We start from the raw sequence: 15553 nt of genomic DNA, 5'->3' as shown, positions 1-15553 counted from the left end.
AGCATTTCAAGTTGCTATACATCAATACAACCATTATAGCCCAGATTTTAATAATATGTATTCATTAAGTGCATAGTAATTACATAAATTGCAAAAAAGTGCAATAAACTACAAAAAAATTGAAAATCGTTTTTGATTTTTTAACATATATTTGTAGTTAGAGAAATTTAAGAGGCTTATCCCTCAAAACTGTAAATACAAAAAAGTTGCACAAAATAGTTTCCCACCACAGGAAATTTATTTTGAGTGTCTTCATAGTTTTATTTCTGAAATACACCAATTTTTATACACTGCAGGAAAAACGAAAATAAATATTATACTGCAAATTTGCAAAAAAGCAGCATATGCATCAAACTAAACTATTTCCAGCAGTGCAATATGAGTCCTAAGCATCCCAGAAACGACACAGAAAGTCATAAAGTCAAAGATAACTTTTAAAAAGAGCAGTATAGGCCCTGAGGCCCTGATCGCAAAAAAGACTACATTTCCGCGAAAATGACGTCACTTCCGGTTTCGAGCCAGGTAATGGCGGAAATGCAAAAGTTCGCGCTGACGTCTATTCCAACGTAGGAAGTGTTTTGAACAGCTGATCGGACCGGCAAAGCGTGTTTCTGGAATATTATGTTTTTGTTCCTGCAAGCGCTTTTTATGCAGTTTTTGCAAAGCTTTATGTGGAAGGAAACCGTGACCTAGGACAAGCTGATGGCACAATATGTAAGTACAACTCCTCCGGTTTCATATGCAAAAAAAATTTTTGCGCTAGCTTACGTGGTTGCAGTGCTACCGGGATTTAAAAATAGTTACGCATAACAGAGCGTTCCCGCTCCGATCGGCTCTAAAGGGTTAATGGCACTTCTATCAATATATTCATCCATCACATTATTAAAGTCTCCACCTAACAAGATTTGGCCCTTCATGTAATACCTGGTGGGGTGCCCGGGCCGGTTTCCTGCTCTGGGTTATAAACTGCTGACTAAAAGAGCCCGCGATAGTTGAAATCAGCGAAGTAGCAGAGCCTTGACCTGAATTTTAAAAATATTTGGAAAAAAGCACTATGGTGCTAAAAAATGAAAAATAAATATTAACAAAATATCTGGATAAATGTTTATTTTACGTGTTTGATGTTTGTGGCAGGGCGTGGTCTGCAGTGCCACTGCAGGGGAGGCATACGCACCTGAGCGGCATCTCTCTGGCTTAAAGTCTGTGCTCTCTCGGCTGTTGTGTTTGTGTGTGTCGGGCTGTGAGCTGAAAAACTACAGCCGGCTGCGTGGGTACAGCAACCATGTGTGAAAAGTGGTCAATAAAGAAATGCTAAAAAGCGTGTTCATGCAAAAATCGTCAAGTCTGCCGTGGTACATTTGGACTTCTGCTCCTGAACCTCTGCGCATGTCTGCAAATCGGGGCTGTACGAAGTCACTTCATCCTTACGCAAGACTGTAAGCTGTCATCTGTGAGGCGCGAGCGGTGTTTGGTTTTTACCATAGTTCATGGTGGAGAATAGCTGCTCTGCTGCGTTTTGTTCCCTGTAGTCGTATGAATGGCAAACTACACTCATTGGCAGTAGCATAGGCACACTAAAATTTCTTCTGAAAAGTTCGCTGTCTAGTTGCTTTTTATTGTGGTTTAACCTGTCAAGAACAAACATGTACTGAAAACTCTGCATCAAGTCTTGAATGGTGGTTAGTGCTGTTGCCTCACAGTAAGAAGAGCCTGGCTTCAACTCCACAATCTGGCTGGTTTGCAGTGATTTCTCTCTGGGTATTCTGGTGTCCTCCCATAGTTAAGAGTCATGCAGTTATTAGAGTTAGGTTAATTGGTGATTCTAAATTGCCAGTGAATGTAAGTGCAAATAGTTGTTTGTCTCTGTGTGATGGACTAATGAGCTGTTCAGGGTGCACCCTACCTTGTTACCTATCGTGTCCCAGCCTTCCCCCTGCAACTTTATCCTATAGGATTAAGATAGGATGGTTTTTGTTGTAGATCCATTCAATTTTTTTATGTTAACCAGCGTCTAGACTTTGTTGAAAATTATGTAAAATGAAGACAACATGTAGTATTTAAGTGACCAAGTAGTATTGGGGTAAAAGTTATTGAATACTGTTGAAATCGAAAGACAAAATTGTGAAGGATTAAAATTTAAAAGCTCAACTTGACTCAAACATGTTTAGATGAAGTGTGTTTTATGAACACAAAATGCACAGGTTTATTGAACATGAATAAGTTGTGTTGATTTAACTCAGTTGTTTAAGTTTCTGCCAAAGCATAATATTTGTGTCCACTATTGAATTAACTATGTGTGTGGTTTTATATGCATGACTCGTCCCACCACAGGATGTGATTTGGGTCTTTCTCTCTTTACACCTGGGAGGGAGAAGCATGTCTTGATGGAGACAGGTGCCTGCTGAGTGGTTGGACTGCCTCGTAGGAGTGAGAAACTTTTTCTCCTGAAACCTGGTTTCTCTTGTTTGTCGCAGTAGACATTTATGTAAGCAGTGTCTTTTGTTCGACTTTTATTTTGTGCATGGAAGATTATGGAGCTTTAGAGATCTTTTGTTTGTAATTTTGGCATAGCTCACTGCCAAAGTCAATAAAAGGCTGCATGGGGTTTGCAATTGCATAGTTTTGGCTCTTTCTTGGGTGGAGTTGGAGTGGGGTGTCACATTTCACCTGCAAACTGTGATTTGTATAATAGACAACACTGTCAGAGCAGTTACACAAGCCAAAGGTGTGTAATGCTCCTGTACATATCTGGCAGTTCCTGTTGTGAGAGCAGACTGACCTGTTTTTAGGTATTTGCAGTGCTTTCAATGGAAGTGTTCATTACCGCAGTTGAGAAGGATATATTTGCTTATTTAAACTTCAAATAAAAGATTTAAGCAAATAAATTCAGGTTGTTACACTTTGTTTCCAAATGTGACAGTCAAACACAAAGAGGACGATGAGTTCACTCAGCAGTGAGAACATGTTGCAACATTATGCCAAATTCAATTCAATTTCATTTGAAAAAGAAATTTGAAAGGTTGCCAGAGCAGATGTGTTCATATACTTTCAAATTCATATATTTCAACTTGTACTGTAAATACTTGATGTGAAATATTATTAGACCTCCAACAACTCCACCTTTTCCCAGTCATATTATTAACGCAGACAAAAATTGTAAGCTCATTTTCATTCGTGTGTTTAACACACGTCAGGCCTTTGGACATTGGGGAGATACTCAGAGGAGAGTCACTACTCCTCCTCACCTAAAGGAGCCAATCGAGGTGCTCTGGGCATGTCCCACCAGGAGGAGGGCAGACCCAGTGTGGGATTAAATAAAGTCTGTTATGTCTTAATGAAAGCATAATGTGTTCTTGTCACAAGCAGATTATCTTCGTTTCTGGTGTTTTGCTAAGCACAGAATATTTTTCGTACCTTTTCTGCAAGACAGGTTTTCTTTTGTGTGTGTTGTGTTAGTAATGGGAGTGTTTTTCTAGCAACTGTCATCTAAAGGATCTGTTATTCTGTCTGTGTCCCTGTCGCCCACAGGTAAATTCCACATGATGCTTTAAGGCCACCCCCACCATGTACACTCCATCTTACAGCTGAATTCTGCAGCTCTCCAGCTTCAAAAACAAGATTGTCTAGAAATCCTGTTAGTTGATCAGTATACCACCGTATACAGTAAGGTGGGCCATCTTGTTACACTACATACATGTGGAACAGCAAATGTGACAAAGTTCACATTTGTCTGTCTGTGAAAATGTATTTTAAAAATTCAAGATCATCAGACTAAAACACAACATCTTTTACGTTGTCATTTATTCGTTGTGCTTCAGTAACTCACACTACTGAGCTGTTTTATAGAGAAGAAGAGGAGACAGGAGACATGAACTGCATTCAGTCTGCAGGCTCTTCCTCGACTGAGGTAGAGGAGCCTTGGCAGCAGCTGCTATAATATCTTATAGCCGCTGCTGTCATAAGGAATGTACCTCTGGGTGACCGGGACACAAACAGATCCATCGATCTTTCTCATGATAGTCGGTCTCTACAGACATTAAAAAAAGCTGACAGCTATGAAAACACCTTCAGAATTAATGAATGTTCAACAGAAACACACACACACAGTGAGACACAGAATTTGGCACATCTGTATTACATTTTCATCCAGTAATGGCACAAACTCTCTATAAACTGAAGGTTTAATGCTCACATTTACATAAAATGTTCACAGAACATTTAAAAGATGGATTTTTGGCTTTTTGCAATACCATTTATTTTTGCTTATGTACTTCAGACTTTTCTTTTGTTGTTGTCCTCATGGCCCATCTCTAAGTAAACTTATCTCCTTTTATCAAGAAACATGGGCAAGCATGCAGAACTCAGCTACCTGTCAGTGGATCACCAGCTTCCTGACAGACAGGAAGCAGCAAGTGAGGCTGGGGGAGATCACCTCTGAAACTCGGTCTCTCAGTATTGGTGCCCCTCAAGGATGTGTCCTCTCACCACTACTGTTCTCCCTCTACACTAACGACTGCACCTCCAAGAACTCGGCTGTCAAACTCCTAAAGTTTGCAGACGACACCACTGTCATTGGCCTCATTCAGGATGGTGATGAGTCTGCATACCGGCAGGAAGTTGAGTGGCTGGTACTCTGGTGCAGTCAGCACAATCTGGAGCTGAACACTCTTAAAACTGTAGAGACAGCCGTGGACTTCAGGAGACATCCCTCAACTCTGCTCCCCCTCACCATATCAGACAGCCCTGTGTCAACTGTGAAGATCTTCAAATTCCTGGGTACCACCATCTCCCAAGACCTGAAGTGGGAGACCAACATCAACTTCATCCTCAAAAAGACCCAGCAGAGGATGTACTTCCTGAGACAAATGGGGAAGTCCACTCCAGTCTTCCACAGGAGCTGCTAATCCAGTTCTACACTGTGGTCATTGAGTCTGTCCTGTACTCCTCCATCACAGTCTGGTATGGAGCAGCCACTAAACAGGACAGGAGCCGACTGCAGCGGACTGTACGGGCAGCAGAAAGGATCATCGGCGCCCCCCTGCCCTCATCCAGGATCTGTACCTCTCAAGAACCAGGAAACGGGCAGGGAAAATCATCACAGACCCCTCACATCCTGGACACAGACTTTTTGACCTGCTGCTCTCTGGCAGACGGTACAGAAGCCTGCAGACCAGGACCACCTGACATAGGAACAGCTTCTTTCCCCTCACCATCTCCCTCCTAAACAGTTGAACTGTCACACTGCTCCCACTGCCAGACTGCAACTGCACCTTAAGAAAAAGAGACCGAATAGGATCCGGAAAAGAACTAAAAATCAAATGAATGTGGTGAAAGAAGAATGAAAAGAAGCAGAAAGTCACTTAGGACAATGACCAAAGAAGTATTGTGTTATTTAAACGGCCATTTCATAAAAAATCATTGAAAACCACCAACCTGATCCCCCAGAATCAGTTTATGTTTTTTATTTTTATTTTTTTTCATGCAACACCTTTATTATTTTCATTGAAGGCATCTAGAATTTACATTTGTAACCTTTGCGATGTTGTGCTTTCCTTTCCAGCATTTTTAATCCCGTATAAGTTATTTATTGATAGGAGATATTATATCCTAGCTGGTATTTCAACAAAAAATTATATGTGTAGTATTTAATTCTTAACATTGTCCCCTTTTTAACCTGCCCGGCACCATTTTATTCCCTTCTATTGAGAAACCGGAGAAATTCTTGAATTTACTGAAATTTCCAGACTTTGTAAAGCTGCCCAGAGGGTTGGGTTGGACCCTTTGATGGGATGGTTGTAGCCCCACAACTCTCCCTTCTTCAAGAGAAAAAGGCAATGAGCTGCTGTGAACGGAGACACTGGTTCTCACAGGCTGACACTTTGAGGTTAAAGAAAAAACCTGAATCTACTCAAGTTTTAATACCATCATCCGTTGGACATTTCTAATAATCTGTGTGGGCTAGATAAGCAGAAATGTGTGCTGTGACATCTGCGTCTCTCTGCTGGACTTTGCTCTCTGTCTGCATCCTGTTCGTCTCTGCAGGTGGGACTGAATTTGCTTTAAATGCACAATTAATTTCTTGTGGAATTCTCTTTATATTAAAAGTTCCACTGTGAATATGAGTAGCTAATGTGATCTCTCTGATCTCAGGGCCGATGAAGTTAAAGCTGAATTAGAACTGATCAGGAATCTTTAACATTTGTGTGACTGGTTGAACATGCAGTCATGTAGATTTTTAATGTTTTTATTGCTTGTATTCTCCCCTTATGTAAAAGTATATTTAATATTTGCCTATAAAAACTGTAAATACAGCAGCATGATTTCTTCATGTGTCCCTTCACAATTGTAGTCTACAGTGAGATTGATAATAATTAATAGTAGTCGCAGTCGCCACCTTTACGTTGTACTTTATTTCTGCATTTCCAGATCAGCAGAGCTCAGCGGGCTGCAAAACTTGCTCCTCACTGTGAAGTCTTTAACCCTTTACAGCCGATCGGAGCGGGCACGCTCTGTTTTGCGTAACTATTTTTAAATCCCGGTAGCTCTGAAACCAAGTAAGCTAGCGCAATAATTTTTTTTGCATATGAAACTGGAGGAGTTGTACTTACATCTTACGCCATCAGCTTGTCCTCGGTCACAGTTTCCTTCCACATATAGCTTTGCAAAAACTGCATAAAAATCACTTGCAGCAACAAAAACATGATATTCCAGAAACACGCTTCGCCGATCCATCAGCTGTTTGTAACACTTCCTACGTCCATCAGCGCGAACTATCACATGACCGCATGACCTGCCCGAAACCGGAAGTGACGTCATTTTGCGGAAATGTAGTTTTTTACGATCGGGGCCTTATGAGCTTGTGTTTTACTTGTTATGTGTTTTAAAAAGTTATGTTTGACTTTATGACTTTCTGTGTCATTTCTGGGATGCTTAAGACTCATATTGCACTGCTGGAAATAGTTTATTTTGATGCATATGCTGTTATTTTGCAAATTTGCACTATAATATTTATTTTCGTTTTTCCTGCAGTATATAAAAATTGGTGTATTTCAAAAATAAAACTATGAAGACACTCAAAATAAATTTCCTGTGGTGGGAAACTAGTTTGTGTAACTTTTTTGTATTTACAGTTTTGAGGGATAAGCCTCTTAAATTTCTCTAACTAGAAATATATGTTAAAAAAACAAAAACGATTTTCAATTTTTTTGTAGTTTATTGGACTTTTTTGCAATTTATGTAATTACTATGCACCTAATGCAGACATATTATTAAAGTTTGGGCTATAATGGTTGTATTGATGTATAGCAACTTGAAATGCTCCCAAAAATGGCTCCACAGCATGTAAAAATATAATATAAGCTCTGGCGAACTTGGTTCTATGGTAGGTCTTAAAGGGTTAATTGTATGTTGGACTCTTTAACCTCTCTGCTCTGTGCTGTTTGCTCTTTTAGACCCGATAAGCATCACAGCTGAATCTGGTCAAACTCTCACTCTACTGTGTCGAGCTCAAAGCAGATCTGACATAACAGACGGAAATGTCTTGAAGTACCACGGTCAGCAACTTCTTCTATCATACCAGAATCCATCTTTTAAGAACCAGGTGGATCTCCAGGACAGACAGATGAAGGATGGAGACGTGTCATTGATTCTGAAGGACATGACGATTAATGACGCTGGAGCGTACGAGTGCCGTGTCATGCAGAGAGGAATAAACCAAGAGAAGCTCATCAGCAGCATCACACTGAGTGTTGTTGATCCTCCAGGTGAGTGAGTAGAGTTGAGTGTGTGTGTGATCAGAGGTGAAGCTGCTTCCTGGTTGTTGATGTTTGTTTCTAAAGATGTTGTTGATGAGACTTTGTAGAAAGCAGCTGGTCTGAGTGATGTGATCAGATGACAGTAGATAATGTCTGACAGCAGTTTGAAGAGGAAATGGATTCTGTTCTGTTCTTCACTCATCACCTACCTGACAGCTGACACCTCACACCTGTTTCTCACCTGCAGCTCAGCAAGATTTACCTGTTGGAGTGGTAATCGGTGCGTCAGCAGGAGCTGTAGCTCTCCTTGCTTTGAATGGGGGTGGTATTTGGATGCTTTCGTGAGCTAAAGAAAACACAAAGAGCAGTTTTATCAGAATTCAAACCATCTTGCTGTTAATCTGAAAATTAAAACAAATCATTCAATAACTGAACTGTGAGCTTTCTGTGCTTCTTGTCTGAGCAGTTATACGTAGCCATGGATATACAATCATCACACCATGCTCACTCTTATCAGACATAAGGTGTTGTTTCCACATTATCAATAAGGACTAATTTATTAATCAGACAAAATCATATCATCAGGTTTTTGCTGAGAGGAAGTAAAATTGTGTTTCAACCATGAATTAATGTTCTGTATGTGACAGTATTAAAATTACTGAATTCAAATGTTTTAGCTTCTATTTGGAATCATGAGAGTGTTTCACAGTGTGAAGATTTAATCACCACAAAAATAACATGTGTTTAAATGAAGAAATTAAACCTTAACTCTGATGGAAACACCTGAAAGTCAACATATAAAGGATGCTAAGAGTCCAAACTAGTGGTTTGTGCCTTTGAGACATTGGCGGAGCGGGGGCGTGGCTTACTGGGCTTAAGCCCGGGTTGTTTTTTCAGAAGCCCGGGGTCTTTTGGAGTGTAATTTGTTTCATAGTTAGATGCCTGACAACTGTATAAACCAAAAACTACACACAATATTCAAAGCAAATAGCGCACACAGGGGGAATTTACCACTGTGCATAAATTCCCCCTAATTTTGGTATGATCCGAGCTCAGGCACTGGGAGACTGAGCACAGCACTTACGCATGTGAGCGAGGGGGGAGAAGCTGCTGCCTGCAAGAAGCGCAGACAGGTAGACAGAGGAAAGTTTAAGTTTGACCAGATACCAAAGCAAATCATTCGTACTGTACAAATAATGTAAATATGACGGTGTAGATTGATATCAAACTGATCACTTGACCCATATTACATTAATCATTCTTCGAGTGAATCAACAAATGGCAAAATGAAAAGCCGAACAACAACAATGCTGTTTTTTTAGAGAGTCTTAGCTTACATGTGTGCTTATTTCATATTTTCAGTTGTTACCCTCCACGGCTAAATAAAGCACGAAATCGGTTTCAGTTATGTACTGATGTACATTGACATTAAAGAGTTCTTTGAAAGAGAAAAACTCAGGTAAATGTTATTTTATATATTATGCTTTGTATGTTGTTCAGTATATTTCTATGCAAAATAAGATAATTTTCAATTCACAGCACTGTTGAAATCAGATAGTTACATACACTTTATTTCTTTAAAGGAGTCAAGTTGAACATTAATTTAGATTAAACTTTTTTGTTTTAAATTAATATTGAAATAACTTTTGAATTAGTTAAATGTCAGAACAGAGACAGAGCAGTCTATTTTTTATCACTTTCATCAAATTCAGGAGTACATATACAATAAATTTATTATGTCTTTAATTAATAAGAAAACTGCGATTCCATTCTGAGCATTCTGAGCATAAAAAGCCTCTGATTAGTAAAGTCAATTTGAGTAAATTGGTGGCTAGGGCTGCCACGATTCGTCGACTAGTCATGATATCTGCTCAATTTACAAAGACATTGCGTGTTACTCCCCTCGAGTCGTAATGAAGCTCAACTTGTTCTTTGCATTTTAACTGACATTTATTTCGGACAGGAGGATTCTTCGACATGCCTTAACATGTAATGATGTCCAACCACAGCCGATACAATGCCCTCAGAACTAAAAGGAAATACAAACTTAAATGCATATTCTTAATAAAGCCCTTAAGCATTATATATGGCGAAACATTCCAACAAAACGATCAATAAAATACACATTACACCTCACACTGCGGTAATTGCACTAGAATATCACACAACACTAGTGTATTTACATACAACGAAAATAAACAAAAGAAAACATTTACCTCATTGGCCTCACTCAAAGGGAATAAAACTTTAATCCTTACATCGTGGGGAGGTCCAAAAAAGGCACTCTTTTATTTATCTTACTGTGGACGTGCAAACCTCGTGGCTCGTCTCTCAATTAGCTTGCTGAGTGTGCCAGCCAAAAAATACCCTCTTAGCAACAACAGACGGAACTATAGAAAAGGTTCCTATCTAATTGCACAATTAGCACAAATAACACATTTAAACATATAACTCTAATGAACAAAACATAGATTACTATTTATGTATTTCTTATTTCTTAATATTTCAACTACTAATTGTTTCAACCTGACATATCTAATAAAATGAACTTAAATGCGAGAGTTGTCTATGGTCGTGTCCAAATTCATGGGCTGCATCCTCCTGAGGACCCGGCCTTCGCAGTCTACGTGGGCCGGGTCCTCAGAAGGTCGGGTAGGCTGGAAGTAAACGGCTGGGGAAATTGGACGGTCTAGCCTTCAGATTAGCGTCGCCGCTGTCTCGGTGGAGTTTAATAAACTCAGCCGTCTGCTCCTTGCTATCTAAAATATAACAGGACACTGGTGTAAATTCTCGACTGTCTCATACTTATGTTTAATCAGGTTTCTGTTTGACGTTTAGTCAGCTGTGTAAAAACCAAGGAGGAGGGGGATTAATAAAGTTTTATTTTATCTAATCTAATCTAATAACTTTAATCTCAGCCAAACCGATTTACTCACGAACAAACAAAACACTGAAAAAAGCCCAACAATAACATTTTTAGGTTGTCTAAGTGAATTATATATTACGTTTAACCCGAGTAGCGAAAGTCCGCGATGATCTGAAAATGATGTGCCGGGAGTTGTGCCGTTCTCGGCGGCTTCAGTGACCCTCGAGCTCCCGGTTAGCTGTCGAGCTGGTGGGTAGCAGACGTCTCCGAAAACGTCGAAGCACTTTTGCAAATATGCGATATCCTGATAAACCGAGCAGATATTTGATGTTTACACAGCTACTTCCTCGCCTGAAAATATGTTAAAAGTTTATTTTGTGACCCAGAATCATTAGTAAGAGTAATTTTAAAACTTAGTAGCGGCCGCCATTGCTGGAAACTGGAGTTTGGCTGGGCCGCGCTATGAATTCTGGGATATGGTGGGCCACGAAGGACACACCCGACCCATCCTTCAAATTCGGGGAAAAGGAGGACGCATTTGTCGGCTGCATTCGGAGGAGTCTACGAATTTGAACAGCCTTCGGCGCGTCGCTGTGACGTAATCGGTCTACAAATGCGGCCTCAGGAGGATGCAGCCCATGAATTTGGACACGACCTGTGACGGCAGCTAGTATTAGCAAAAGTGCTCCGACGTTTTTGGAGACGTCTGTTACGCACCAGCTCGATCACTAGCCGGCTCACTAGAGCTGGTGAAAACAGCAAACTACCGCCGGGACATCGTTTCCAAACCCCCCGCGTTCTATCGCTACTCAGGTTAAACATGATATATAAGTCACTTAAATAACTTGAAAATGTTACTCTTTTCAGTGTTTTATTTGTTCCTGAGTAAATCAGTTTGGCTGAGATTAAAGTTATAGTTTTCACACAGCTGAATAAACGTCAAACAGAAAACTGATTATCAGAAGTGTGAGATGATTGAGAATCTACTCCGGTGTCCTGTTATATTTTAGATAGCAAGGAGCAGATGGCTGAGTTTATTAAACTCCACCAAGACAATCTGCAAATTTCATTAAAAGTTTAATAAACTGTCATCTTGTCTTTATTTTAGTTATCACAGACCTTAAACACTATAAGCTGTGAGCTAATGATAGTTATATAAGTGTTATGTTTCACGTCTAATCGAAAAAATAATCAGTGACTAGTCGACTATCAAAATAATCGTTTGTGGCAGCCCTATTGGTGGCACACCTGTGGATGGAAAACAGAGCCCGTTTCTTTTACATGGGAAAATCAAGAGATGTCAACCAAAACACCATGAAAAGAATTGTGGAGCTCCATAAGTGTGGCTCAATTTTGAATACAATTTGGTGCCATTTGCAATTAAGAAATACAGCCATTTTCTCTCTTTACTCTTAAATTGAACAAATATGATTTTTATATTTATCAATCAAAAAAAATAAACATTTAGTCTGATTTGATGATTCACGATTAAAAAAGTGTTTTTATCTGAAGAGTTTGTAAATATCTGGTTTCAACTGTATATTTGATGATGTTGGTGTCTGGCTTGATTGTCAGCACAAAGAGGGAGAGAGAGGAGAACGAGGACAGAACAGAGATGGAACAAGAGCAGGTGAGACACATATGTTAGTCAAATGGTTGTTTACCAAAAGTATCACCGTATCATAGGTACTCATGTATCTCGTACCCAGTGTAACTTTTAGGTTTGTTATTTTTCAAATTCTATTTTTATTAAGTTATGCAGGCTTGTTTGCACAACAAGGCTAAATAATTATATAAACTTTTCTCAATCTAAATATTGTACTTTGGTAGAATTAAAAAAATAAGTGTAGTGCAGGTCTATGATGATTTTCAGTGTCTTGGTTAAGTCCTAAAGTAGGCCTGTTTTAATTCCCGATCAGTTCTGGGTCTGATTGAATTGGAGTGTAGTCACCGTGTCTTGATACCGTGTCTACCCTTTAGGGCTAAGCCCCGGGTGTATAAAATGTCTGGCTCCACCCCTGCTTTGAGACACACTTATTTCACACAGATATAGTCCAACACTGTTGCTTAGTAAAGTTTGCTAGCTTGTTTCTATTTTTATGATTAATAATGACAGTAAAAAAGCAAATCACAGACAAAAAGGACCCAGTGAAAGAAGAATAAATCATCATCAACTTTCTCACATCTGCGTTGAAATTTGATTTAAAAGAATGGTGGTTGGCTTACATTGTTATATGCATAGATTTATCCAGTCCCAAATACTACACCTCGTTATTATTATTATTTTTTTTAAATTACAAGACAATAAAAATACTTTCACATTAATGAAAATGTTTTTAAATTAGTAGCTGTGAACATGCAGGACTTCCATCCACCTCCAGGGACTGCTAAAGGACCTTTAACACCCCTGCTTTCCTTGACCTTTCAGTGTTTCAGTGTGAAAATGGCTGAAACAAGCACAAAGCGGCGTGCAGGTGAGAGAGATCTGCTGGTAGGCGATTAACTTGTTCCATTTTGTTTTACAGCACAGTGTTCAGTTCACTTTGTTTCAAGTGTTTATCCATCCAAGCACGGTAATTCTTTTAAAGGAGAAATAAAAACATTATTCTTTTCTTTTTATGCATGGTTTTGGAGTAATGGTTATTAGTAATTGGATCAATAGTTTATTTTTAGGTTTTTTTTACTTTTTTTTTTTGCTATTTGTGCATGAATTAGGTAACATTATAATAAAACACACACTACGTTTTCTTGGCTATGCAGAGATACAGTAATTGTATATTTATGTATGAAGAAAGGACTATTTTATTGCAAGCGTGCCTTAAACCTATAAATGCCTGAATGTGCTTAATTTTTTTAAATTTCCAAATTCAGACAATTGAGGTTGCAGTATTTGTCCCTAAAAATTCCAGAAATATGGTGTCCAACCAGATATTTACAGAACTGAATGGGGTATACCATCCATCTTTTTCTCCCAGCAGTTTCTGATTCTGGTTCTGTCTTGGTTAAGTCCTCAGTAGTCCTTATTGTGAACTGTTGTAGTCCTGTTTTAATTCCGGATCAGTTCTGGGTCTGGTTGAATTGGGGTTTAGTCTTCGTGTCTTGATACAGCCCCGACTTTGTTCTGCCTTGCTGCTTAATTAAAAAACTAGTTTAAGGTTTTCCTGCACATGTGATATATATTTCTCCCTATATGAAGTCATTCTTTTTTGAACAAAACTCAAAACAGAGCCAATTAATCTTTCAGTCATTTTTAACAACCCCCCCCCCCCCCCCCCAAAAAAAAAAACAAAAAACAAAAGACAAAAAAAACCTCCCACATGCATACTACCCTTTAGGGGTAAGCCCCGGGTGTTTCAAATGTCTGGCTCCGCCTCTGGTCCAGATGGGGAGAATGAACCTTTTGGAACTGCATAATAAGGTTACCAAAATGTCAAAGTTCTTTGTGTATGGTTATTTAGTACATTTATGAGAAAACAACTGATTCAAAATTTTCAAATTTTTATTTTAACAAACACCTAGTTGATTTTCACAGAAGTGTTTAATGGAATAAATAAATGCAAATGAACTGCTTTTTGGTGCAGGACATACACGCTTCAGCAGTGGATGATCTCCATTTTGTCCGAGGTAAGATTATCTTAATTTGTACGAATATACGACATGTTTTAAACAATAACGTATAACAGTTTTGAGTAAAAGTTCTACATCAAAATTAGATTAATAATGACCACTGTAATGACAGTATTGTATTTTTACGCAAATGGCACGAAGTGGACTGCTAGCATAAGGTCACTTGCCTTTTGTTGCTCTGTGGGGGACACTCCCACTAGGTTTAAATCTGGGACTCGCCAACTTTTGACCTTAGAACTGAAGAAGCTTCTCGGATGAGAGGTGAAACGTCTTCAAGCAACTTAAAGAAGTCAAGACGCTTTTCTTTGCAAGCTCCTTTGACTATAATTTGGTAGAAAAACTATGATTAATCAGAAATAATATATTTGGTAGAAATACTATATTTAGCACAAATCTTATAAAATAGCAGAAATAGTATGATTTAGCACAATTGTAATAACTTAAATAGAAAAATTGGAAAAGCAAAATGGACAGCTGAAAAAAATGCTAAACATGCTATGTGTCCCTCAAATATACAGGGAGTGCAGAATTATTAGGCAAGTTGTATTTTTGAGGAATAATTTGATTATTGAACAACAACCATGTTCTCGATGAACCCAAAAAACTCATTAATATCAAAGCTGAATGTTTCTGGAAGTAGTTTTTAGTTTGTTTTTAGTTTTAGCTATTTTAGGGGGATATCTGTGTCTGCAGGTGACTATTACTGTGCATAATTATTAGGCAACTTAACAAAAAACAAATATATACCCATTTCAATTATTTATTTTTACCAGTGAAACCAATATAACATCTCCACATTCACAAATATACATTTCTGACATTCAAAAACAAAACAAAAACAAATCAGCGACCAATATAGCTACCTTTCTTTGCAAGGACACTCAAAAGCCTGCCATCCATGGATTCTGTCAGTGTTTTGATCTGTTCACCATCAACATTGCGTGCAGCAGCAACCACAGCCTCCCAGACACTGTTCAGAGAGGTGTACTGTTTTCCCTCCTTGTAAATCTCACATTTGATGATGGACCACAGGTTCTCAATGGGGTTCAGATCAGGTGAACAAGGAGGCCATGTCATTAGTTTTTCTTCTTTTATACCCTTTCTTGCCAGCCACGCTGTGGAGTACTTGGACGCGTGTGATGGAGCATTGTCCTGCATGAAAATCATGTTTTTCTTGAAGGATGCAGACTTCTTCCTGTACCACTACTTGAAGAAGGTGTCTTCCAGAAACTGCCAGTAGGACTGGGAGTTGAGCTTGACTCCATCCTCAACCCGAAAAGGCCCCACAAGCTCATCTTTGATGATA

This window comes from Astatotilapia calliptera, unplaced genomic scaffold (assembly GCF_900246225.1).
Source record: "Astatotilapia calliptera unplaced genomic scaffold, fAstCal1.2 U_scaffold_46, whole genome shotgun sequence".
Classification (NCBI taxonomy): Eukaryota; Metazoa; Chordata; class Actinopteri; order Cichliformes; family Cichlidae; genus Astatotilapia; species Astatotilapia calliptera.
The sequence above is the reverse complement of the archived record's forward strand: the minus strand, read 5'-3'. Positions refer to the sequence as shown.